Raw genomic sequence first — 23930 nt, 5'->3', positions numbered from 1 at the left:
CCCTGAAATTGAGCACATCTGGAAGTGTGGGTGTCTGCAGAGGGAGGCTGAAGGGTGGGCGTCAGCGATCTGGGATACAGTGGAGCAGCTATGGGGCTGACAAAGCCCTGCGAAGCTGGATGACCAGATAGAGTTATTATGGGTTCTGCTCTGCCCTGGTTCCCCACACCCCCCTAGGAAGGCAATCTATGTCTGCCAGGGTAATTAGGCCCTCAGGTGGGAGCTGGAGATGGTGCGTCCTCCCAGCAGCCAGCCAGGGAGCAGCAACTGCGTGTCAGGCTCTTTCTCCCCAGAAAAGATCGCCCCCTGGTCTTTGCCCCTATGGACCGCCTCCCTGCTGCCAGCTAATGACAGGGCTTTATTCTGGGGCGCTGAATAGGCCAGTAATTGCAGCCCTACTTTCGATCCTGCGGGCTCCCTTCCCTTTCAGGCTCTCAGCGACATTCAGAACAATGACCCAGTAGCTGGCCAGCTGCCTCCCAGCATAGAGCCCATTTGTCTCAAGGGTGATAATGGGGCCAAGATGAGGAAGATGGGCTTCTATTAGAGTAATGGGAAGAGGCGGCTGTGGGAGAGGATGGGGCTCAGGAGAAGGAGGCTGGTTTCAGAAGGGAGAGGAGGGCTCAAGAAGGGGAGGTGGGCTCAGGAGGGGGAGGTGCGCTTAGGAGGGGAGGTGGAGTTCAGGACCGGGAGGCGGGGCTCAGGAGGGGAGGCAGGACTCAGGATGGGGAGGCAGGACTCAGGATGGGGAGGCGGGGCTCAGGCAGCAGAGGTGGGGCTCAGGAGGGGGAGGTGGGGCTCAGGGGGGGAGGCGGGGCTCAGGCAGCAGAGGTGGGGCTCAGGAGGGGAGGCGGGACTCAGGCAGCAGAGGTGGGGCTCAGGAGGGGAGGCGGGGCTCAGGCAGCAGAGGTGGGGCTCAGGAGGGGAGGCGGGGCTCAGGCAGCAGAGGTGGGGCTCAGGAGGGGGAGGTGGGGCTCAGGAGGGGGAGGCGGGGCTCAGGCAGCAGAGGTGGGGCTCAGGAGGGAAGGCGGGACTCAGGATGGGGAGGCAGGACTCAGGATGGGGAGGCGGGGCTCAGGCAGCAGAGGTGGGGCTCAGGAGGGGAGGCGGGACTCAGGAAGGAGAAGTGGAGTTCGGGAGGGGGAGGGGGGCTCGGGGGGAGGCGGGACTCAGGAAGGAGAAGTGGAGTTCAGGAGGGGGAGGCGGGGCTCAGGATGGGGAGGCGGGGCTCAGGAAGGAGAAGTGGAGTTCGGGAGGGGGAGGGGGGCTCGGGGGGAGGCGGGACTCAGGAAGGAGAAGTGGAGTTCAGGAGGGGGAGGCGGGGCTCAGGATGGGGAGGCGGGGCTCAGGAGGGAGAGGGAGTTCAGGAGGGGGAGGCGGGGCTCAGGAGGGGAGGCGGGGCTCAGGAGCGGGAGGTGGAGTTCGGGAGGGTGAGGGGGGGCTCAGGAGGGGGAGGCGGGGCTCGGGGGGAGGCGGGGCTCGGGAGCGGGAGGTGGAGTTCGGGAGGGGGAGGTGGGGCTCAGGAGGGGGAGGCGGGGCTCAGGGGGGGAGGCGGGGCTCAGGGGGGAGGCGGGGCTCAGGGGGGAGGCGGGGCTCAAGAGGGAGAGGTGGAGTTCGGGGGGGAGGCGGGGCTCAGGAGGGGGAGGTGGAGTTCGGGAGGGGGAGGTGGGGCTCAGGAGGGGGAGGCGGGGCTCAGGGGGGGAGGCGGGGCTCGGGGGGAGGCGGGGCTCAGGAGCGGGAGGTGGAGTTCGGGAGGGGGAGGTGGGCTCAGGAGGGGGAGGCGGGGCTCAGGGGGGGAGGCGGGGCTCAGGGGGGGAGGCGGGGCTCAAGAGGGAGAGGTGGAGTTCAGGAGGGGGAGGTGGTAGGCAGGAAACAAAACAACCCCTAGGCCTCCAGAGCGAGAAGGGATCTGGGTAGGGCTGTAAGGGGCACTCTGAGCCTCTGCTGACTGAACTGACTCACTGCTGGTCCTTGTTTCTTCCTTTTCAACCACCCCATCCTTACTCCAAGAGGGAAGACATATTGAACATATCATTTATTGAATGTGCCAGGGACATCGTGCTGGGCACTCTTGATATTTTTATCTCATGTAATTCTGTGAGATAGGTGGTATTCCCATTTACAGATAAGGAATCCAGGATGGAGGGAATTTAGGTGTCTTGACCGAGAGACCACTGCTAATTATTTCTGGAACTGGACAGTGAACCCAGGTCCAACTCTGACACACAACGTCTTTTCACAGAGTTGCTGCTAGAATTTTTTTTTAAGCGCTCAAGAGAAATCCTCCCAGCCATTTCACCGGATCTGAAATAACATGTATTTTCTCTGATTGTAAGTCATACACACTAGTTGTTGGAAATGTGGAAAATACAAAATACAAAGAAGAAAATATAAATGGGACTTCATCATGTGGAATTAACTGATGTTAGTATTTTAGTGTGCAGCCTCCCAATGTTTTATTTTTGTCTGCGTTGGGTTTTACATCCTCCCGCCAATCAAAAAAAAAAAAGAAAAGAAAAAAGATTTTGTAGTCTGCATTTCCCACTTGGGCTAGGCGTACTGCGCCCCTTTACAGGGCGTCCTACCCTAATCAGTCCCTCCCGAGCCACCCGCCCTGGTGGCCCACGTGGCTCGCGTCGTCAGCAGCACGGCAGGGGCTCTGCCGAGGCCTCCACGTGGGGTACCCTGGAGGAAGGGGCGCTCTTCCGAGAACGCTGCGGGGAGAGCCCCGCATCAGCATAGCTGGAGCTATCTCCGCCTCTCCTGCCTCTTTCCATCGGCTGTGATGGGGCCTGAAGCGTGATCAATGGACCAGCCAGTGTTTATCCAGCGATTACGGAGCAATTAAATTCTCAATCGATACAGTTTAGTCTTCAAACGGCTGGGGCGCCGCGGCCTCACGTGCCTGCCCCAGGAGTGGCGTCCAGGCTGCTGAGAAACCGGCACCACCCACTAGTGGCTTAGGGTGGCAGCGTGGGTCGTTCGGGCGGTACAGCTGCGTCCTCTCCCTGGAAAAGGGCAGAAAAACCCTCGGCTTTCCCCAGAGGCCCTGTGGGGCAGGCCCACCCTGCCTGCCTGGCCCCAAGCCCCGGGTCTCTGCCTCCCGCCCCAGGAAAGCAATGGCGGCAGGGGAGGTTAAGGGAAGTTTTCTTTGTCTCCTTCAGGGTTCACTGGTTGGTTGGGAGAGGACTTTGGAGAGGTTGGGATGGGGTGAAAATCCCCACAAGTCCCCTGCAGTGGTGGGAGCATCTTGCCTGCTGGAGGGGCAAGGTGGGGGGCGGGAATCCTGGGGTTTGAAGACTGGGCTCTGGGGCGGGATGGAGCGCACCTGCACGGAGGAGCATCCTGGGGAGAGGGGGCTTGCTGCTGTGGTTTGGGCTTTGAGAGCAGGTGTGCTCATGGGTGGCTGAGGAGCTGTGTAGTTAGAGCTGAATCCAGCCAGCCTGGGCTCCATGCCCAGGAAGAGGGCCGAATTCCGACCTGGAGCTACAGGAATCTGCCCTAAGGAACTGTGTGACCTGTCACTTTACCACCCTGTGCATTTTTGTCCCATATGTGTCTTCCTCGCCAGATTCAGGAGGCGTAAAAAACAAAATACAGGTCAAAGTACTTTGAGACTTTGGCGGGGCGGGGGGGGAGGGGGTGGTATTAAAATATCCCAGAGAGTATTAGGAAGGTTTTGTCTTGTCATTGACTTTTGACTTTCTGTTCAGAGGACTCTCCTCAGCTGGGATGTGAAACTCCTGTTTGGAGTCAACTATTTGCCCAGGCCAATTTCCTTTTGTAATTTTCCCTGCTAGGCCTTGAGGCCTTGAGCCATCCTCTGAGACTGGCCCCTTCATCTGACCTAGGCTGTCGCCAGAGGGTGCTTGGGAAACCTGTCGGAGATGCTGTGCTGGGCTGCCCTCAAAGAGCTGCTCATTAAGGCAGACCACTTTTTGTCAGCAGCATGTTTAGAGATGATTGGAGGAGAGGTCCTGCTAACTCTGTGTCTGTTTTGTGTCTCCCACCCATGAGGGAGAGGAAGCAAATACTAGCCACCATGTCCTGAGTGCTTGCCATGTGCTATGCAAGAATTATCTTGTTTAACCCCAATAGAAGCTGGTGAAATATTATTGCCATTTTATAGCCAAGGAAACTGAGGATCAGAGACAACAAATGCCTTGACCAGGGGCCACATAGCTGGTGAAGAGCAGTGCTAGGTTTTGAACCAGGTGCTTGTCAGTTGCAGCCTGTAACCACCAGGGCAGGAGGGTAGCAGAAGGCAGGTGTTGTCAACTATGGGAAGTGAAGGTGAGGCAGGGAGGTGAACAGCTGCTTCCCACGTCCCCAGCCACAGCCGGTGGGTGACTGAGAGTGCATAGGTTATTGTTCAGGGCCTCAAAAGGCCTGGCCTCTCTTCCCTGCGCCTTTGCCCTGCCCCTTGAGGCTGAGTGTGGACTCCAGGTGCCATCAGGTAAATGCACCAGAGCAACAAAACTGAAGAGAGGAGTGGCCCAGAGAATATTTTTAGGGACAGAAACAGCAACAACAACAATGCTAGGCTTTATTAGTTAAGGAAATACACCTAACTAAAGATAATACTTCCAGAACAAGTGAAAGATGCCACAAGGAACATCTAAGCTTTCTCTAGCCCAGGGTATTCAGTAATGCAGTTTTATCCAGTTTCCTGGGAAATGTGTTCTTATTTCATTTACTGGAAGCTTCTTGTTGGAATCTTTTTGGATCTCCTTTTCTCACTTCCAGGGAGAGTAACCTCTGTAGGAGTAGAGATTTTTCTAATCCCACTATTTCCTGTGCTTTTGTTTTATTTTCTCTTCTGAAAGGTCTTTACCTATTCACTTATCTTTTGCCCAATTACATGACCATAAAAATGATTTTGTACCTGATGTACCTGATGTATGACAAAAAGGGTTTTTAATTTGTTTCATCAAACCAAAAATGAGGAAATAATCTATAGCAAGAGTGATTTGATCAGATACGGCTTTCTTAAGACTTTTTACTGCCTTTGAGCAACCATGGAATGGCTTAAGAAAGGAGGTTTTTAGAGATTTCTTTTGTTACGATTAAAAAAGCAAAACAGGAAGGACCGCTGCCTATGAAGAAAGACTGGAGTGTGTTGCTGTCTCCAGCAGGGAGACTTTCCATGATTCCCCTTAGCACCCTCAAGTAAAGTGGCTCCCATTGTCTGAATCAATATTTTCTACCAGGCCAAATCTGGGTATGATTTGTTCTAAGATTATTTTGACCACATCTCCGGCAGTGGCAGCTGGGAGGGGAAGGCCTCCACTCTGGAGAGGTGGTCTACCATTACAAGCAGATACTTTACTCTCCCTGTTTTGGACATTTCTGTAAAATCTACTTGAATGCTTTGAAATGGCCTTACCCAGGAGGTCTCCCTCCGGTAGTCTGTTTTCTAACCACCTTTTTGTTTATTCTCTGGCAGGTCACATAACACCCACACACTTGTTTAACAAGGGTATAAATCCCAATACACCCATAATTCTTTTTTTTTTTTTTTTTTTTTGAGAAGGAGTCTCGCTCTGTCACCCAGGCTGGAGTGCAGTGGCCAGATCTCAGCTCACTGCAAACTCCGCCTCCCGGGTTTACGCCATTCTCCTGCCTCAGCCTCCCGAGTAGCTGGGACTACAGGCGCCCGCCACCTCGCCCGGCTAGTTTTTTGTATTTTTTTAGTAGAGACGGGGTTTCACCGTGTTAGCCAGGATGGTCTCGATCTCCTGACCTCGTGATCCGCCCGCCTCGGCCTCCCAAAGTGCTGGGATTACACGCTTGAGCCACCGTGCCCGGCCGACGCCCATAATTCTTGAGTATTGCATCACACATGGCCTGGAGACCCCAGTGACTTCCCTTACGGGGTGTGGATATCAGTTCTGTCCTTATGAGTTTGCTTATCATTTCGGTCCTGTCAGGGAGCACCCACCTCCCATTCTCAGTTTGGCCCTATCTTGCGCAGCTCTTCCTCCTCCTCTTTAGAAAATTGGGGTTTTAATAGCACCTTAGGGATATCTGGGATTAGGCCAAAGAGTTTAACTTTTTCCTTCAGGGAGGCTTGCTTAGCAGCTTCATCCACAAGCCTGTTCCCTACAGCTTCTACAGTGTTTCCTTTCTGATGGCCGTTTACATGAACTATGGCTACCTCTGCTGGAAGCAGGAGGCTTTTTAAGACTTGTTTGACCAGTTTCCCATATACCAATTATTTCCACCTGCTATTTATTAGGCCCCACTTTGTCCAGATCTTTCCAAAGGTGTGTACTACTCCACAGGCATATCTGGAATTAGCATATACAGTGCCTTCTTGGCCTTATACGAGCTTCAGGGCTTGGTTAAGAGCATATAATTCACAGGTTTGGGCTGACCAGTTGTTGGGTAATCTACCTTTTTCTCATAAGGTTTGTTTGTTTCCATCAATGACAGCCTAGACATTGTGTCTTTTACTATCTATCACTCGGGATGGCCCATCCACAAACAGCCTCATTCCATCAGGTAGTAAAGAAATTCAGGGGAATTTCTTTACGTTCTGGTCTAACTTTAGTTTGATATTCTATAATATCTAAACAGTTATGGTCTGATACCTTCTTATTCTCCTCTCATTTCCCTAAGAAACTGGCTGGAGTTCGTTTAGGCACCTCTCCAGGGCCCACTGACCCCAGGAGGAAATTGAGGAGGCAAGAGACTGACCAGCTGGCCTTTCAGGATGCCTTTGACTGGGCTCTGCTGGGTCTGGCTCTGGACCAAGAGCTGCTGTTTGGAAGAGCTGCCAGCCTATGGCGCCTTCCCTGATGGGCAGCTCTCATCAGCACAGGCATCCCTGACTCCTTCTTTGCTTTGAAGGCACCATCCATCTCCCTGGCAGGCCGGGAGCTGCACTGTTTGTGTTCCACGCCACCCTCGCTGGTGACCCAGCCACTGCAAAGGGTTTGTCCCGCTCTGGGAGGGGACTCAGTGGCTTTTCCACCTCCTCAGCTGCAAGAATCGCCCCCTGGCCCAGACCAGCTCTGGGAAACAGAACTTTTATACACCACCGCTCAAAGCATCCTGGGGGACCTCTCCCCAGCACGAGCTCTCTCTACTTCAGGGATTGCAAACGGGCATTTTCTTTCACCTGTATTGGGTTATTAAGTTTTTTTAACTGATCACCAGCATTTAAAAATCCTATTTCACATAAAAAGTCAGAATTCTGGCCTCTGACAAAGCAGACAACCTGGCAACACAGGGCCAGCACTGTAGGAACAGCCAAGCAGCTGCGGCCCCTCTGCAGAGGTGTGCCCTCTTCAGTTAGCCACAGCCCCGTCCAGCCCTGCAGCCTCCTTCTCACCATTTGCTGGCCCTGTTGTCCTTTGAGTTTACAACCCTAGTTCGGATCTTCCTTACGTAGCTCCCTAGCCCTTCTGCTGCCTTACTGACAGCTGCCGCCGGCGGACTTCCAGCCTCTCCGTAAAACAGCAACAAACTGTCATGGTCATCTCATCCATTTACCCTTCCATAACCTGAATCCCTTCTACTGCCTCCTGACAAACAGCCATCTAGTCTTTGCCATAGGCAACCCACTACTCCTCAAGCAGCCTGATCCTAAACTCTCCTCCCCCTCCCTTTCTCACTTGCACCCCCCAGTTCCCGAGCCCTGTCCCTCCTCAGTGGCCGCACTGCACCCTTTCCCCTGCACCTCCTTGTTGCTTGAGCCTCTAGAACCTTCCCCCAGCTCTGCCAACCTCTGCACATACTCTCACTTCCTCTGGTACTCTTTCTTCCTTTTGCTTTATTTTTCTCCCCAGTCTCAACTTCGGTGTCTGTCTTCATCTCTGTCTTTTCCGGTCTCTCGCTCTCGCTCATTTTCTTTTTTTTCTCTCTTTCTGTCATCCCGTTTCCTTTTTCCCTCACACTTAGTTTCTTCTTCTTTCTCTCTCTGGGCACAAGCTAAACCGTGCCGGGCCCTGGCCCCCTGACAGTCTGCAAAGATGGACAGCTCTGCCGAAACGACAAAGATTCAGCAACAACTTTTATTAACAGCTTTCAGCAGCCAGCTTCCACACACAGTTGTGTGGCCGGCTCTCCCTTGCCTTCAGGGTCGGCAGCTTAACTCTTTCTCTGGCCCTCTCCCTTTGTCATTTGCTCCCCTTTCTCTTTCCAATTTTCTTTTTCACTTGTTCTCTTTCTCCCTTTCGCAGTTTCTGTTTTCTTTCTTCTTACAAAAACCTTCTGAGCTTCCCTCAGTAATTCCTTAATTGGTTTTTCATTCCACCCATCAATCTTTTGCAGTTTCTTAGTAATATCAGGCCAGCTTTTGTCACAAAATTAACTTCTAAAAGGCCTTGCCCTACTGGGTCCTCTGGACCTAATCCTAAATATGTTCTTATTTGATCCCTGAGCCTCTGCAGAAATGCAGAGGGAGTCTTCTCTTTTTGTTGTTGGATCTCGAATGCTTTCAAGATGTTTTGTGTTCTAAGAGTGGACTTTTTAATCCCCCCCTTGGGGTCCTGCATTCAGGCCTGATCTCTGAGGTTATTGTTACCCCATCTGGGATTTGCATTTGGGAATTTCTGCTCAGGTGGCAGGACCCCTTCACCGGGAGAATGGGGGTCTCTCCCAAATGGTCATGGCTGCCATTATAATCACTCCCCTCTCTTCCCCAGGAAACAGAATATTTGTGATTGACATTATCTTAACCCAAGTATAAAAACTGGGTCCTAAAAATTGATCTAGTTGCTCTGCTCAACCGGGGGGGTCTTCCCAGAGTGGCCTCATTTTCTTTTTAAAATTCCGAACCTCAGTACTTGTTAGAGGCACACTCACAAACCCAACTCCTCTCTGTCCCAAGGGACTTCTTTCTAAGAGGGTACCTGTCAGACATCTGCTGTTTGGAAGGAATAGGGAAATTCTCAACGTCCTTCCTACATTGTTCTAATTCTTTCCTCAAGTTTGGATAAGGATTTAAGGAAGCATTGGGTTTAGCTTCTTCATGACCCGCAGATTCCTCTTCCTCTGACCTTCCCGTTGCCTCCTGATCTCCCTGTTTTGTACTTCCTGAGACGAATGGGGGAGCAAGCGTGTTAGGGGATCCGGGCTTTTCACTGGGCGAGGGCTTCTTACTATGCTGTTTTTCTTCTTTTTTAAGGGGAACATGGGGGTTAATTCACCAATCCAACAAAGAGCATAACCTGTATCCTCTTGTGAGGGTGGAGTTTTATTATTCACAGAGAATTAAAGCGTGGCACACCCAATCCTCATCTGAGCCAAACTTAGGCCAAAAGACCAAAGGTTGACGAATGGGTTTTTGGGGCCAGATAAAACAACAATACTTTATCATCTTTTGCTTTTCCTTGTCGCTGGTTTGCAGGGCTATCCCTTCAAACCTGCAACATTCTCCCCAACAGACTATTTGGGGGAATGTCAGAGGGTTTTCTTTTGCTCCAATACTGCATTTCACCAGAGGGTCAACATTCGCAGCCCCCCACCTGCCATGTGTTTTGCTTTGTAGTTGCCCCGGGGCTCCCCTGTGAGCAGGTCCCATCCCTGGCCATGGAGGAGGCCTTCTTACGGAATCCCTGGCAGAGGGCCTTGGGGATGAGACAGTGCACCTGCTCATGCTATGGATGGGGAAGCTGGGGCCCGGAGAACGGGGGATGCCTTGTCTAAGTCAGTGTGGTGGAAGCACCAGATTCTTCTGGAAGCCCAAGTGCTGCCCTGGTCTGCCTTCCCCTCGGCCAAAGGGAACTCTTAAAGAACTAAAGGGAACTCTTTCCTCTGCTCCCTAGGCCTAGAATTCTTGTTTCCCATTTTTGGTTAGTCTCTGTCTGAGCTTTTCCCTGTGTACTCAGCCTCCCTTACTGGAGGTTTCTCGTACACCCCAAGACCTCGGAAAATGCACAGCCACCAGACAGTACTTACAGTCCAATTTTCCTGCCTTGGCTCATGATGAGGTTGCCTGGTTGCCACGGTGTCTGCTTTTCTCCCTGTGTCGCTTTAGTTGCCTCCTGAATAACAGTTTCGGGTTTGTCTGTGGCTTCTTCAGGGAGCCGAGACACCCGGACAGAGTGGGCCACACCAGTCAAGTGAGACACAGCTCCCCTCTCAGCTGCAGTCTCGCTCCGTGCAGGCGTGGAAATCCCCATATGGGCCACCAGGTTGTGAGAAACAAGCCCACCTGTCCAAACCCAAAGAATGGACTCAGAGACCCGGAGAGCAGCGAAAGTGAGACTTTTAATGACGGTCTTGGAAAATCGGGTGTCTGATGAGCGGGCACACCCAGCACAGTTTCAACAAGCCATTGACCCCCTAGTGCACAGGTCTCTCCCTGGCCCCTCATAGGCTGAGTACTGTGGGGTTACCATCTTCCCGGATGATGCCTATCAATTGTTGGGTAGGGGCTTGTAGGTGGTTTTTTTTAGGATTGTTTTGCTGCATTTTGTTGCAGCCCACAATGCATTGCAATCCTAGTTAGCTCAGGGGCTTGTAAAGTATTTGATTTATGACCTAAGTAGCTGGGCAGACTGATAAGAACAAGCAAAACGAACTATTTTGTAGGCTAGTAAACTTTCATCTTAGACTAAACTTCTTTGGTTCTGGTGAGGGCAACTAAGGAGTGGGGAAGCCAGGGGGAAGGGGAGATGGTGGGGAAGTGGGGGAGGCTGACAAGCAGGCATCGGATACACAAGCAGGGGCCTAGTACATCCTGCTTCTTCTGTGGTTTGCTGACCGAAGCAGATTCAAGGCACTGCATCCGGGAAATGGACCACTGTATACATTATTTCCTTCAAAGAGCGAGGGGAGTAAGACAAAGTGTTGCATGACCTAGAAGCTTGGGATTTGGAAGGCAGCCGAGGGGAAGGCAGGCCGGGGCAGCACTTGGGCTTCCAGAAGAATCTGGTGCTTCCACCACACTGACTTAGACAAGGCATCCCCCGTTCTCCAGGCCCCAGCTTCCCCATCCATAGCATGAGCAGGTGCACTGTCTCATCCCCAAGGCCCTCTGCCAGGGATTCCGTAAGAAGGCATCCTGCATGGCCAGGGATGGGACCTGCTCACAGGGAGCCCCGGGGCAACTACAAAGCAAAACACATGGCAGGTGGGGGGCTGCGAATGTTGACCCTCCGGTGAAATGAAGCATTGGAGCAAAAGAGCATGGGAGGGGAAGCCCTCTGTAGGCCTGTGCACTGTTTTTTTTTTTTTTCTTTCTACATTTCACTTATTGTAAAAATATTATATTTTATTATTAATGTTATTATTATTATTATTTGAAACAAGACAGTTTCAAAAAGGAGAAGAATTTCACCCCACTCATAATCCTGCAGAGGATCTCCTCTCATTGTCCCTCTTCTCCGTTCATCTTGGGCAGTGCAGCCTGGACACTGGGACGCGTCCCCTGGGTTGCCATGGGAAACAACCTGGCCCCCACTTCCTTCCTCCATGCTGGCAGCTCTGAGCATTTATCCTGGGCTTGGATGCAGTTTCTTGCACCCCAAGGACGGAAATGATAGGAATGATGAGGGTTTTAACAACTGGCATCGACACTGCATTTTCCGAGTTACAGAACGCCTTCTGTCCTTTTGCTTACTTGATTCTCACCACAAGGATCCTCAGCTTCTGACCTTGTAAACAGTCAGAAGGGCAAGAATCACTGTGTCCATTTTATAGCTGAGGAAATCCTCAGAGAAGATGAGCAACTTGTTCAAGGCCACAAAGGTAGAAGCAGGCAGAGATGAAGACCAGAGCCCACACAAAGAGAGGGCCACAAAGGAGCAGAGGCTCTAAACCCGCTTCTTCCTTGTTCCTGTTTGAATGTGTCACCTTGCTCCTCCCCGGGTGCCACTGCCACACTAGCCTGGTGGGATCTTGGTGTGGTCACCGTGTTCCATGTTTATACTGAAGCTTTGAAGTCTTGGAGAATCAATTAGGCTGCCGTGAGTCCTCAGATTCCTCAGGAATGAGGGGAACTGACTCATCAGAAACAAACCCACAAGAGACTGACATATCGTATTAGTGCGAGTTTACTAATTTATAAGGAGAAACTATCCTGATGAACAGGATACTCATGTTTACTTATCACTGAAGAACTTAAAAATAGTTAAGGCTCCTTCCCTCCCCAGATGCGGAGGAATGAGCACCAAATGGTTTTGTGGATTCCTTTCTGGTTTGGAGAGAGAGAGAGAAGGGTGAGGAAGTGGTAAAGGAGTTCCCTGGACTAGAAGATAAATTCAGAACTTCAGGGAAGCACTTTAATATGTAGCAGTTGAAAGCATAAACCAGATAATTCAAATCTAGGTTCAGGTCCTGGCTTGGCCACTCACAAACTCTATGACTTTGGTGAAATTCCATAGACTTTCCAACCTTGAGTTCACTCATCTGTAAAATGGGCATAGCACTTACTTCTTAGGGTGTTTGGGAGGATTCAATGTGATAATGCCTGGAAAGGTGTCCAGCATCTAGTAAGGACCACATATGTGCTAGTTATGTTAAAGCTGGATTTCCGAAGGCAGAGAGGGAGAACTCAAAACAAGATTTAAGGTCTAGAAATTCAGATATGACTAGGGAATGTTTAGAAAGTACAGGCCACGTGCTTCATGTGATGAGCCCCTGGTATGGTAAGCATGTTCTTCAGGTCCCCAGCATGTTGTTCAGACACAGCTCAGGGACCTGAACAACATGCTTGCCATACAGGGGCTCTGGCAAAGTCTCGTCCATCCCGTGGGATAGCAGGTGTTGGGCATGGAGAAGAGGCAGTCTTTCAGATGTTTCTGTTCCGGCCCAGCTCCTGACATGGAGTGGTGGCGGGACAGAGCCCAATATTCAAAAAGAGAGGAAGAGAGAGACTCTGAGAACGGAGGGACCGATTTGGGGAGGAGATCGAAGAAGCTAAAGACCCAGATGAATGTCAATCAAATAGGACCAACAGGCTCAGGGATTTTCTAGACATCAGGGCAGGAGAGGAAATGATTTAGCTCAGCAACAGGCTGCCACAATGCAGACTGGGATTGGATTAAGAGCAGAAACATTTATTTTGTCAGGAAACGCTTCTTGCCAGCCAACAGTTGGACTGCCTGTTCTCCTGAGAGAAAGATTGTTTATCCCAACAGGGAAAGGCTTATGGCCTGGCGCTGTCCCCTGGCCTGCCCCGTGGTGTATTCCCCAAGCCAGGATCTCTAAGGCTTCTTCCCAAAGTGTGTCCTGCAGAGACCGTGAGCAGATATTCCATTGTCACATATACAGCAGGAGCCTAGCACGTCCCTTCCTCTTAACACTTGCAGAGATAACACATGGAAGCCACAAGGCATGCGGGAAACAACAGTGTGGCCAATCTGATATATGCAGCATGAAAGACTGAAGCTAGATATCAGGTAGAACTTCCAATAGGACCACTGAAGATAAGGAAGTTAACTGCAGGGAAACAAGTGGGGAATCTTGCTCCCTGGTAACTAGGTAAATGTCCAGAGCAATGTCCTACCCTACTGGTAATGGTGCCATTTCCATTTCTTGGGTCACAAGACTCCTGTTTTCAGCAAGAATGCACCTGACCTTCACAAGCATCCGTAGGTCATCAGATTTCCTCTGGCATGTGGTGAACTTGGGCCTGTGAGGAGCTGTTCTTCCCTGAAAATAGCTCAGGACCAAAGAAACATGTGCTCTGCTGGGGTGAAGTGGGGCTGACCTAGGTTGGAACAGAAGGAAGATGGAATGAAGGGGCTTTAGAGCCAAGAGAATGGGAAGCACCCAGTCATGGCCTCATGCCTGCCTCTGGTGTGGGCTTGGTGCACACATGGTTTGTGGAGGTCACCATAATCGGGCTCTGCGAGGGAGCCAAAAAGAACGAGACAAGATCCCTGCTCTCCAGGGAGCAATTAGCTCATGAACCGGAAGCTGGGGAGGCATGAGGGGCCCAGATTAGGGGAGAAAAGCCACAGTTACCAAGCATCAAGTAGATGCCATAGGCTTTGTGTACATTATTTCACTCACTCTCACAGCAAAATCTTGGAGCAGGTAACCCTACTTTACATGTGAGCAAATGGGCTCAGAGAGGTTAAGGAACTAGCCCAGTGCCACATAGCTAGTGAGTGGTGGGATTTCAACCACAGTGTGTCTGGTTCTGAATCTCATACTTATCCCGCTCTGCTGCCTTCCAGCCCTTGTTACCCTCTGGTGAGCTCCTCTTGGCATCATCTGTAACTCGGAGTGTCACCAATTACACCATACAGAAGAGGCCAGCACGTCTCGATTTAGAGAACTCTAGCACAAGGCCCCAAGAGCAATAAGAAATTGATAGTGCAAGCTAAAGGCTTGTCCTTTGTTCTGAAGTTATATTCTTCCTACTTTTCATTTTTTTATAATATTATAGGAAAAGTGGATGATACTTTTGCTTTTTATTTTCTTATTTGACAAAATAAAACATGGGAAGTCCCACAAGAGAAAAAGATAGTTGCTACTTACCACGGGGCTTGCCAGCCATTGTACGTGTATTAGCCATTTGTTCTTGGGACACCTCCTGTCACAGGACATTGAGGCACAGGAGTTTGTGACTTTCCCAAGGCCACACTGCAGGTGACTGGTACGGCGAGCATTCAGACCCTGGTGGTCTGGCTCCAAGTCTGCACTACAGTTAGAGGCTGCGACTCTACCCCTCATTACAGGTTGGCTGACCCTGGCTGCAGCCTCATGTGCTCCCTCCTCTCAGGGACCCCAAAGGCACTCGCCCCGGGGACCTGGCCCCCAGCTGCTTCTCCTGTGGAGTACCCTCTCCCAGCATCACCGGGCATTTCCGTGAGCCATTCTTTTGTGGTTCCTAATGGTCACCTGTGGTCCGTTTGGAACCTGTTGCTTACTCATGCCACAAAGACCCAGGGTGTGGAGGGCTTAAGGAATAACTCCATTTTGTTTTCTCAACGTCTTCCTTGCTGTAATATTGGGGTCCAAGACTGAGGCCCAGCCCAGCTGCAGTCAGACTCCTGCCATCTTTCCAGTCTTGCCAGCATGGAGCTGCAGGGCCAGTCCCCTTGGAGGCAGTTCCCTGACCCTTTGGGATCTGCAAGACCCTGACTGTTCCTGAGGCTCCCACGAGGCGTGCTGTGCAATTCTGGCACTCATGTGAGGCAGCAGCGTTGGTTATGTAAAGACAAGGGAAGTTTGCCCATAGGAAGAGCCAGGGAAGGGCCAGCACAAATTCAGGACAGGGATTCTTCTGAGGAGGGGAGAGGAATACACAGGGCATCAAAGGCTTCGAATGTGCTCTTTCTTTCTTTCTTTCTTTCTTTTTTTTTTTGAGACGGAGTCTAACTCTGTCACCCAGGCTGGAGTGCAGTGGCCGGATCTCAGCTCACTGCAAGCTCTGCCTCCCGGGTTCACGCCATTCTCCTGCCTCAGCCTCCTGAGTACCTGGGACTACAGGCGCCCGCCACCTCGCCCGGCTGGTTTTTTGTATTTTTTTAGTAGAGAAGGGGTTTCACCGTGTTAGCCAGGATGGTCTCGATCTCCTGACCTCGTGATCCACCCGTCTCGGCCTCCCAAAGTGCTGGGATTACAGGCTTGAGCCACCGCGCCCGGCCTTTGAATGTGCTCTTTCTTGAGCTGGGTACAAGTGGATATTTTTCTGAACGCTTCACCTCTGGGTTACCTATATTTGCATATATAAAATACTGCATCATAAAAGAAAAAATAAGTAAACTCTGGAGTTCACTAGGCTGTACTGAAGCCACTGGGAGATGACTTTGCGTTGTGGCCAGGGCAGGATGAAGAGGCCGTGGTTCTGTAGCCTCATCCTGAGGCTGGGTGAGAGTGTTGAGAGATGGGAGCTGTCTTCTCCTGGGGCAATCAGAGGAGCAGACATGAAAGGTGAGAAAACCAAGGTGTACGGCGAGCGTGTCTGCCTGGGCCAGAGACGTGCCCGTGTGAAACTGTGTTATGTGCTGGGAAGTGGGCAGGGAGGATGTCCTTAGAGTTTGACATTGGCACCAGAACCATGCCTATTTATGAGAATGTAAGATGCTCAAAGATAGTAGGATTCCGGGGGTAGTAAGATGGCACTCGCCAGTATGGCCCAGCCTGGGAGGCTATGAGGGAGACGGTGTCCTGAGGAGGCCTGAGGAAGCTTCCAGAAGAGGCCTTCCTGTGGGATGGGCTGAGCAGGGGAGGGCCCCACATTCGCCCGCCCGTGGGGACAGTCTGCAGGAGCCACCCTGTGGCCCGCCTTGAGGGAGTGGCCTGGGTATTCTGGCCTAGGGGAGGGGAGGGCTGAACCCAGAGAAGTGGCTGCGATTCCTTTGACAGGAACACTCTAGAGACAAGCCAGCCCCCACCCACACCTTTTGGAGCAGTTGTGAGACCAAAGCCTGGAGGCAACAAGGAGAGAAAGAACTCCTAGGGTCCTTGGGAGCAGGGCAGGAGAAGCGTCTGTCACAGCCAATGAGATCAGGGCAGCCTCTGGAAGCGGAAGAGAGCCGGGACAGCCACATCTGCCATCCTGCAGGGGCTTCTGGCCCGGATGATGGCAGTCAAGGGGCCATGGCAGGGGAGGCTTATGCTGTGTCACTGGGAGCTGTAGTTCGTCTGATGGCTTCAGGTTAGCAGGAGCAGGGATGGATGGAGCAGGAGTGGCCAGGACCCAAGAAAATGGCAAGTGGGGAGGGAGGGAGCTGGGCCTCTCCTTCCCGCCTGATGCCAAAGCATCTTATCCAAGCTGCCCTCTTACAATGAGGATACAGAGCCCAGAGAGGGGAAATGATTTGCTCACGGTTACACTGTGCACGCTGCAGGCTGGGGTGGGTTCCCGCCTGACTCCTGGCCCAGTGCCCTCTCCACCACCTTGGGCAGGACCTTCCAGCTCGTGCTTTGAATCAGCACGAAGTGAATTGATTTCTTGTCTTGTCACTAACACTGGCCTTCTGTTCACTTCCACCCCTCCCTCATACCATCTGGGACCCCAAAAGACACTTCGCTTTATTCCGCCCATCTGAAATCACTGTATTGATTCAAAGAAGGGAGGAAAAAGAAGTGTTTTAGAAAAGGCTAAAAATCTTGAGGGGACGTGAGGCATGTTGTTAGCTTTTGTCTAGAAAATGTTTCATATCTTTGTCCTAGAAGAGCTTTAAGAACGGCTGGCAGAGTCTGGGATAATCTAATGCAGTTGGCCAGGCCTCTGGAGGAGTCTTCATGCCCAAAGAGTCCATCAGCCTTCAAAATGCTCCTAGCAAAGTCTCTGGTAACTACTGTGCTAGCCATTGCCGAGATAGGAGAACAGCCCTCAAGCTCCTGCTCTGGCAAACCACCCCACCATGGACAGCAGACTCCCTCAGGGCCAGCCTGTGGGTAGCTCCTCAGTCCAGCCCCTCTGGTAGGAGAGTGCTGGGCCTCGGTCAGCACCTTCCTCCTCCCCTCTCCTCTCCTGGCTCTCACATAGCCCTTTAGTTGCTCCTGTCCCCTTAGCTCCTGGCAGTGGGCAGTGTGGCTGCCAGGGCCTGCCTGGGAGCCCAGAGAGGACACTCACTACCAAGAGTCAGCTCCCTGGCAGGAGCTGTGTGAGCACAAACGCTGGGGGCACTGCAGGTGCTCTCCCTTCTCACCGTTCCTGGGTGGAAAGTTGTATTTCCCACGGTGGTGGATGCGGGTTCATTCCATCTTCATCACTATCCTGGAAAGGAGGTATTGGCATCCCCATTTTGCTGATGAGAAAACCGTGGTCCAGAAAAGTTGGATGTGGTACTCAAGATCTCCTAGCTAGTAGTTGCAGAGCCTGGGGCTTTACTCTGCTCAGGCTCTCTTCCGTTTGCATAAGGATTCCATCAGTGCCAAGGATGAAGATGACCAGGCTCTGAAACGCCCTGAAATATTTTATCTGTATGGCCAGAGAGCTGCCTATGTCCCTTGGCACACTTCTCAGCATATGGAAAATACTCCATGATTTTCTCTCCATAATAATGTACTTAGCCTGGGGCCTATAGAGTCTGTAAAGGCTCTGACATGAAGGTAAAATTTGGCATGTGTGAAATCATGTGCATTTTTCTAGGAAGAGAGCCCTGAGCCCTTAGCAAAGGTATCTGGAACCCAAAAAAGTTCCATAGGTCTGAGGACAGAGAGACCAGGGTAATCCTGGCCACCAAGAGAAAGAAGGAGAGAAAAAGGCTGAGGCTTCAAGGGGGATTCAGTTCTTGAGGAAGCAGACTCGAGTTCAGAATGTTGACTTTTTACCAGGGGATGCACCGGGGATCAATACCCATGGAAGGGTGGGGAGGGACACAGCATGGGGCAAAGTCTACCGCAAAAGCCCCACAGCAGCCTCGGCCAATCCTACGTGGCCCATCAACCTCAGCCCATGTTGGGTAAGAATAGTGAGTCTTTATAGCCCCACTGCAATTGGTGCCTGGATGTGGACAGCCCTTGGAAGGATGTGACTTTGGGCCAGGTAGCTCTCGGTAGCTGAGCCAGTCCTTGATGGGGCGGATGGGGCTAACAGCTAAAGGCGTTCTCCAACAGTGCTCCCAGCAGCTGAGCAAGAAGTCCTCCCTCGAAGGAGGATCTGGGTGGTGCATCACCAAGCCCAGCGCAGCATTTCTGCCCTTGGAAAAGTAGTGGAGAATAAATAATATCTACCCATCCATCCATCCATCCACCCACCCATTTAACATTTATTACACACATCTTATGAGCCAACCGCCTCTGATAAGTACCTGTGATAAAAAGGTGTACGTGGCACGGTCTGGTGGAGGAGAGAGACACATCAGTGAATAACTAAAGCACAAAGTGGTCATTGCTGAAATAAAGGCAAGTGCCAAGAATTGTTAGATCATAGAGGAGGGTGGGACTGACTCCTCCTGGGGAAGTGAGCAATTCCTGAAAGAGGTGATGAGGCAGAGAAAGGAGTGGATGGAAGGCATTTCCAGCAGAAGGAAATCATAAAGCAGGATGGTGGCCTGAGAGGGTTTGGCAGATCTGGCGAGAGTGTCAGTGTGGACGGAGTGGACAGGTCACTCGGCGGGGCTGAGGGTAGAAAGGGAGATTGGAGTAAGATTGTGAATGGACTTTATCCCGCCAGGATTGTGGAGTCACTGATGGGTTTGGGCAGAGGGTTGGCATTAAAGCATCTGTAGTTTCGGAAATCAGCTCTGAGGATAGACAGGCTGGGGTGGCCACTGGAACCCCAGGGCATCATCTGTGTGCCAGGGCCAGGCATGCACAGCAGGTGTCTAGCATCCCCCTAAGCGTAAGCCAGCTTCCCACCTGAGTGGCCCTCGGGTGTGAGAATACATCAAAGCTTTCTCAGGATCCCTCTTGGTGCCACCCACATTCTATTTTTGGCTTCTCAAATGGGTGCCCGACCCAGGGAGTGATCCTGTGACCAGCGTCACTCATAGACCAGCAGTGACCTCACACTTTCTCCCAGCTAGTGCACTGCCACTCAAGGAATGTTTTTGCAGCAGGATGAGGAGCCTAAGAGAGTGGAGAGCCCCAGGATCCCCCTCCAGTGCTCTGGGAAAGGCCTTATAAGAAGATGTTCAGGTCCCAGAGAGAATCCCATCCACGTAATTCCTGTCGAAGGGCCAGGCTGCCCGAAATCTGCCCACTAGCGAGGGCAGCTGCAGACTGTGGAAGCCGGAGAGACACAGCCTGTGTCTTGGAAGGAGAGGAGAGGTGTTCTGGGAGCTAGAGCAATGGGCTTCCAGTTCCATAAGAGACTGGATTGAAGTAAATGGCCTTCAAGTTAAATAGCCCAAGGCAAAGATTCCAACCTCTTCCTCAGCCTTTTATAGATGGAGTGCAAAGAGGAAAACAGAGGCTGAGGACCTGCTCTTGATGCTCAGCCACCAAAGAGAGGGTATAAGGACTCAGGCCTCTGCTGTGCCCTGGAAAAGCGCCAAAGCTGAGATCCAGACCGACAAATGGCCACCCAGGAATCCCCACACCGTGGGTCCCATGTGTTGGTGACACCCAAGGTCATGGCCCTTTCGCTGTTTGCTGCTCCAGTGGCTGGAACGGGGTGGGAGGAAGCCTCCAGAAAGCCTGTCCATCTGGAAGGCTGGGGAAGGCCATGGGGAGTAGTGGAAAAACCCTACATTTTCAGTTCCGTGAAGGTTGACAAGGGGGCTAAATGTTGAGAACACCACCCCCCTACAGAATTCTTCATGTTATTTTTCTGGGGGTTCCTTTGGGACTCCATGCCATGTGATCCTGGCTCAGAAAGCAGCCACCATCGCCGTCACCCTGTATTAAGGACTACTGTGTTCCAGGTGCTGTCCTAGGTGCTGCGTATGCTTTATTTTTTTCCTGACAGCAACCTTGAAACGTTGTTATTAGGATGTCCGTTTTACAGATGAGGCGATAGAGCCACAAAGAGGTTGAATAACTTGCCCAAGACACACAGTAATAGCAGAGCCAGGATTCTAACCCAGGTCTCCCTGACACCAAAGCCACGTATGTTCTTTGCCCTCCACTGTGTAATCTTCAACATTGTCGCATTGAGGACAGTCCAGGGGTTTTGTGGCCCCCTTCCACCACATGGTCTTATAGGTAAGTCTGTGGAAGGAAGGCAAAGATAGGGGTTCCCTTTCCAACACTTTTTCATCATGTACCTGAGAGGGCCCCAGTCTCTCAGGTCCCCGAGCACAGAGATGGACAAGGTGGAGCTGGGTGCACCAGCCAGAGAGCCTGGAACCTTGGGGCCAGAGGGCCTTGGTGGGCCGGCGTCTGCACTGGGATTCAAGTTCCTAGAGCGTCCAAGCAGGGAGGGTCCCTAGAGAAGAGCCAGCTCCCTCCGTGGGACAGATGAGGAAACTGGCCCAGCAGGAAAACATAAATTGCCCAAAGCCACAGAGCTAGTTGGAGGCATTGTGTGTGCGTGAGTGTGTGTGTACATGAGTGTACGTGAGAGAGTGTGTGTGTGAGAGGGGTGGCCCGTGAACAAAGGCCCACAACAAGGCTAATTTTGAAAATTTGTTTTAACACAAGTAGTGTATTTGGGACAAGGTGACCCCAGGAAGGGGCTGTAGAGGAGTGGGGGAATGAAACGCAGCAGAGAATGAAGCCATGGCAGGGTTCATTAATGATCAAGTTACTGCTTTGGGCCACTGGGGCTCGATCCCACTGAGGACTTAGGCAGATGGTATAGGGTGTGCCTTAGAGTTGTCCTGTGCAAGGGACAGGGAAACTGGAATATTTATGCAGCAACCCCATTGTCATTGGCCAAGTGCTGCCATCAGGGGACGTCGGCACCCCAACACCTCTTGCCAAGCACATTCCAGCAATCAAAGAAATACCAAAGGGCTGGTATTAAAGGTGTCTAGACCCTTGAGTAGCCACCAGTTCCCTAAAGAGTCTTGAAAACCCTTTAGGGTAGAGAGATCCTGGGCATCAGTGCCAAGGACAATCTGGAGGAAAGATGAGTAAACCTGTACGCTGCCCTGCCGGCCCCGGACAAGGCTGTGCTGTGGTGGGAAGGGGCTCTTTCCACGTGCTCTGGGGAAGAGATGGCAGGTGATATAGCAAGAGGGATTGAAGTTAGAGCTTAGAAAGAACTTCCCAGTAACACTAGTGAAAAACGTATCAAAGATGTCTAGAGGTTGGGCACGCTGGCTCATGCCTGCAATCCCAGCACTTTGGGAGGCTGAGACGGGACAATCATTTGAGCCCAAGAGTTTAAGACTAGACTGGGTAACATAGCGGGACCCTGTCTCTACAAAAAAATTTAAAAAATTAGCCCGGTATGGTGGTGTCTGTAGTCCCAGGTCCTCAGTAGGCTGAGGTGGGAGGATCGCCTGAGCCCAGGAGGTTGAGGCTGCAGTGAGCTGTGATTGAGCCACTGCAGTCTAGCCTGGGTGACAGAGTGAGACCCTGGCTCAAAAATAAGTAAATAATACTTTTGAAAAAGCTGTCTGGAGCTACACTGAGCCATGCAGCTTGATTGGTGGCCACAGAAGAAATGGTGGACATAGAAACAGGCAGCAGCAATGAAGATTTCCCATGGCCAGGGCCAGCCAGCGAGCACTCCTTTATCTGTCAGAGGTGCAGGGGAGTGCTGGGAGGATAGATGGAGATTGAGAGAAGGGAGATTCTCCACCCCAGCCTTGGCTGGGAGGAAGCACCAAGAGGAACACTTCTCTGCACCCTAAGGTCCAGTGGAAGCCGCAGGAAGAGGTCCCTCTTCTGGTGTGATTGGGCCCATCTTTCATGGTGGCAAAGTCTTGGAAGACATAAGTCCATAGGCTGCAGCTCTCCTGCACCAGGGCCACCCACCACCCTGGGCCCCTGTTCCTCATTTGTAAAAATGGGGAGGGTGGGAGGCTGCATTAGATGACCTTGAGGTCCCTTCCAGTCCTGACTTCCTGTCACTGTCCACTGTAGAGGCCATCCCTGTGGCCCCTGGGTTCTTCTCAATTCACCATCAACAACAAGTGTTGCCTAAGCACTCAGCATTTGCCCAGCATGAAGCGGCTGTGGGACATAATCAAATAACACATAGGCCCTGGCTTCTAGGAAGGGATAGGTGGGGAAATAAGAGTTTATTTACTGGGCCAGGCACAGTGGCTCATGCCTGTAATCCTAGCACTTTGGGAGGCCGAGGTGGGTGGATCACCTGAGGTCAGGAGTTCGAGACCAACCTGGCCAACATAGTGAAACCTTGTCTCTGCTAAAAATACAAAAAAATGAGCTGGGCATGGTGGTGCATGCCTGTAATCCCAGCTACTCGGGAGGCAGAGGCAGGAGAATCTCTTGAATCCAGGAGGAGGAGGTTGCAGTGAGCCAAGATCTCACCATTGCACTCCAGCTTGGGCAACAAGAGCGAAACTCCATCTCAAAAACAACAACAAGAAAAAGAGTTTATTTACTGAGCACATACTCTATGTTAAGCACCTGACCTCTGCTGCCTCCTTTCCTCCTCACTGTAACCCCCTAAGGTAGGAACGGACCTCCGTGATACACACAAGGGTACCAGGACTCAGAGGAAAAGCCAGTTGCCCAAAGCCACACAGTGGTAGAGCTTAGATTTGAGCCCATGTTGTTAACCACGATGACTCTCCTCCTCTGGGAAATAGACAGTGACTCTCTAAGGACAGCTCCTAGTGTTCCAGGGGACAGAGCAATGAAAGCTGCAGTCATCCAGGAAGGCCTCATAGAGGCGGTGGCTTAGCACTGGGCCTCAAGGGAGGGGCAGAACTTGGAGGCTAGTGGGGAAGGAAGCAGCCTGAGAGAACCAACTCTACAAAGCAGGCTGGACCATGTCTGCTCTAGGCAGCAAGGTGTCTTCTTGGAGTAGGCAGGAGGGCTGCAGCTGGGGCTCAGCCTGCTGTGGCTCCAGAGGAACAGAGGAGGGGTCAGGGAGGAGCAGGGGTTTTCTAAACCCAGCAGGGCAGGAAGCCCCAGTCCCCATACCTGGAGCCCACCCCCCTGGAAAGGCTTATGCCCAAGCCAGGCCAGTCACCTTCCCTCCTCCAGACTCTTTTGGTCAGTCTGAAGATGAGCTGGCTTACTGTGGATCAGCTTCCACAGCCACCTGAGCCTGTGCCCAAGGAGCCAGGCCACCGATCTGATAATTACAATAGGTAACACGTGTAGCAGTCACCATGCGCCAGGCACAGCTTCAAGAGTTGTAAGTAACTTCAGCCTTCCAGTATCCCTATGAGGTAGGTACTGTTACTGTGCCCATTTTATAGATGGAGAAACAGGTGCAAAGAGGCTGAGTGACCTGCTCAGGGTCACACAGCTAATAAGAGGCAGAGCCCAGATGCACTGCTCTGCTGTACTGCTTCTAAGCAGAGGTTCCTGAGCCCTGGCCATAGCTGCCCCTCCCTCTGTCTGAGATGCCTTCCCAGGTTCGGGTTCTCCTTGCCCAGGGCTCGTCCCTGTCCTGATAGCCCCTCCCTAGACGAGACTGTGAAAGACATCCCCTCCAGTCCTCGCCACAGGAAAGGCCAGGCCAAGTGCCTGGCTTCTCTCCC

General features: G+C 52.0%; 1 protein-coding gene across 1 annotated transcript in view; it reads left to right on the top strand.

Annotated features, from left to right (window-relative positions):
* The window catches only part of LOC104672275 (IQ motif and Sec7 domain ArfGEF 3), a 107134-nt gene that overhangs the window by 36918 nt on the left and 46286 nt on the right, over positions 1 to 23930 (top strand). The gene's annotated exons all lie outside the window — the stretch shown is intronic.

This window comes from Rhinopithecus roxellana, chromosome 10 (assembly GCF_007565055.1).
Source record: "Rhinopithecus roxellana isolate Shanxi Qingling chromosome 10, ASM756505v1, whole genome shotgun sequence".
Classification (NCBI taxonomy): domain Eukaryota; kingdom Metazoa; phylum Chordata; class Mammalia; order Primates; family Cercopithecidae; genus Rhinopithecus; species Rhinopithecus roxellana.
This window is presented reverse-complemented; position numbering and strand designations above follow the sequence as displayed.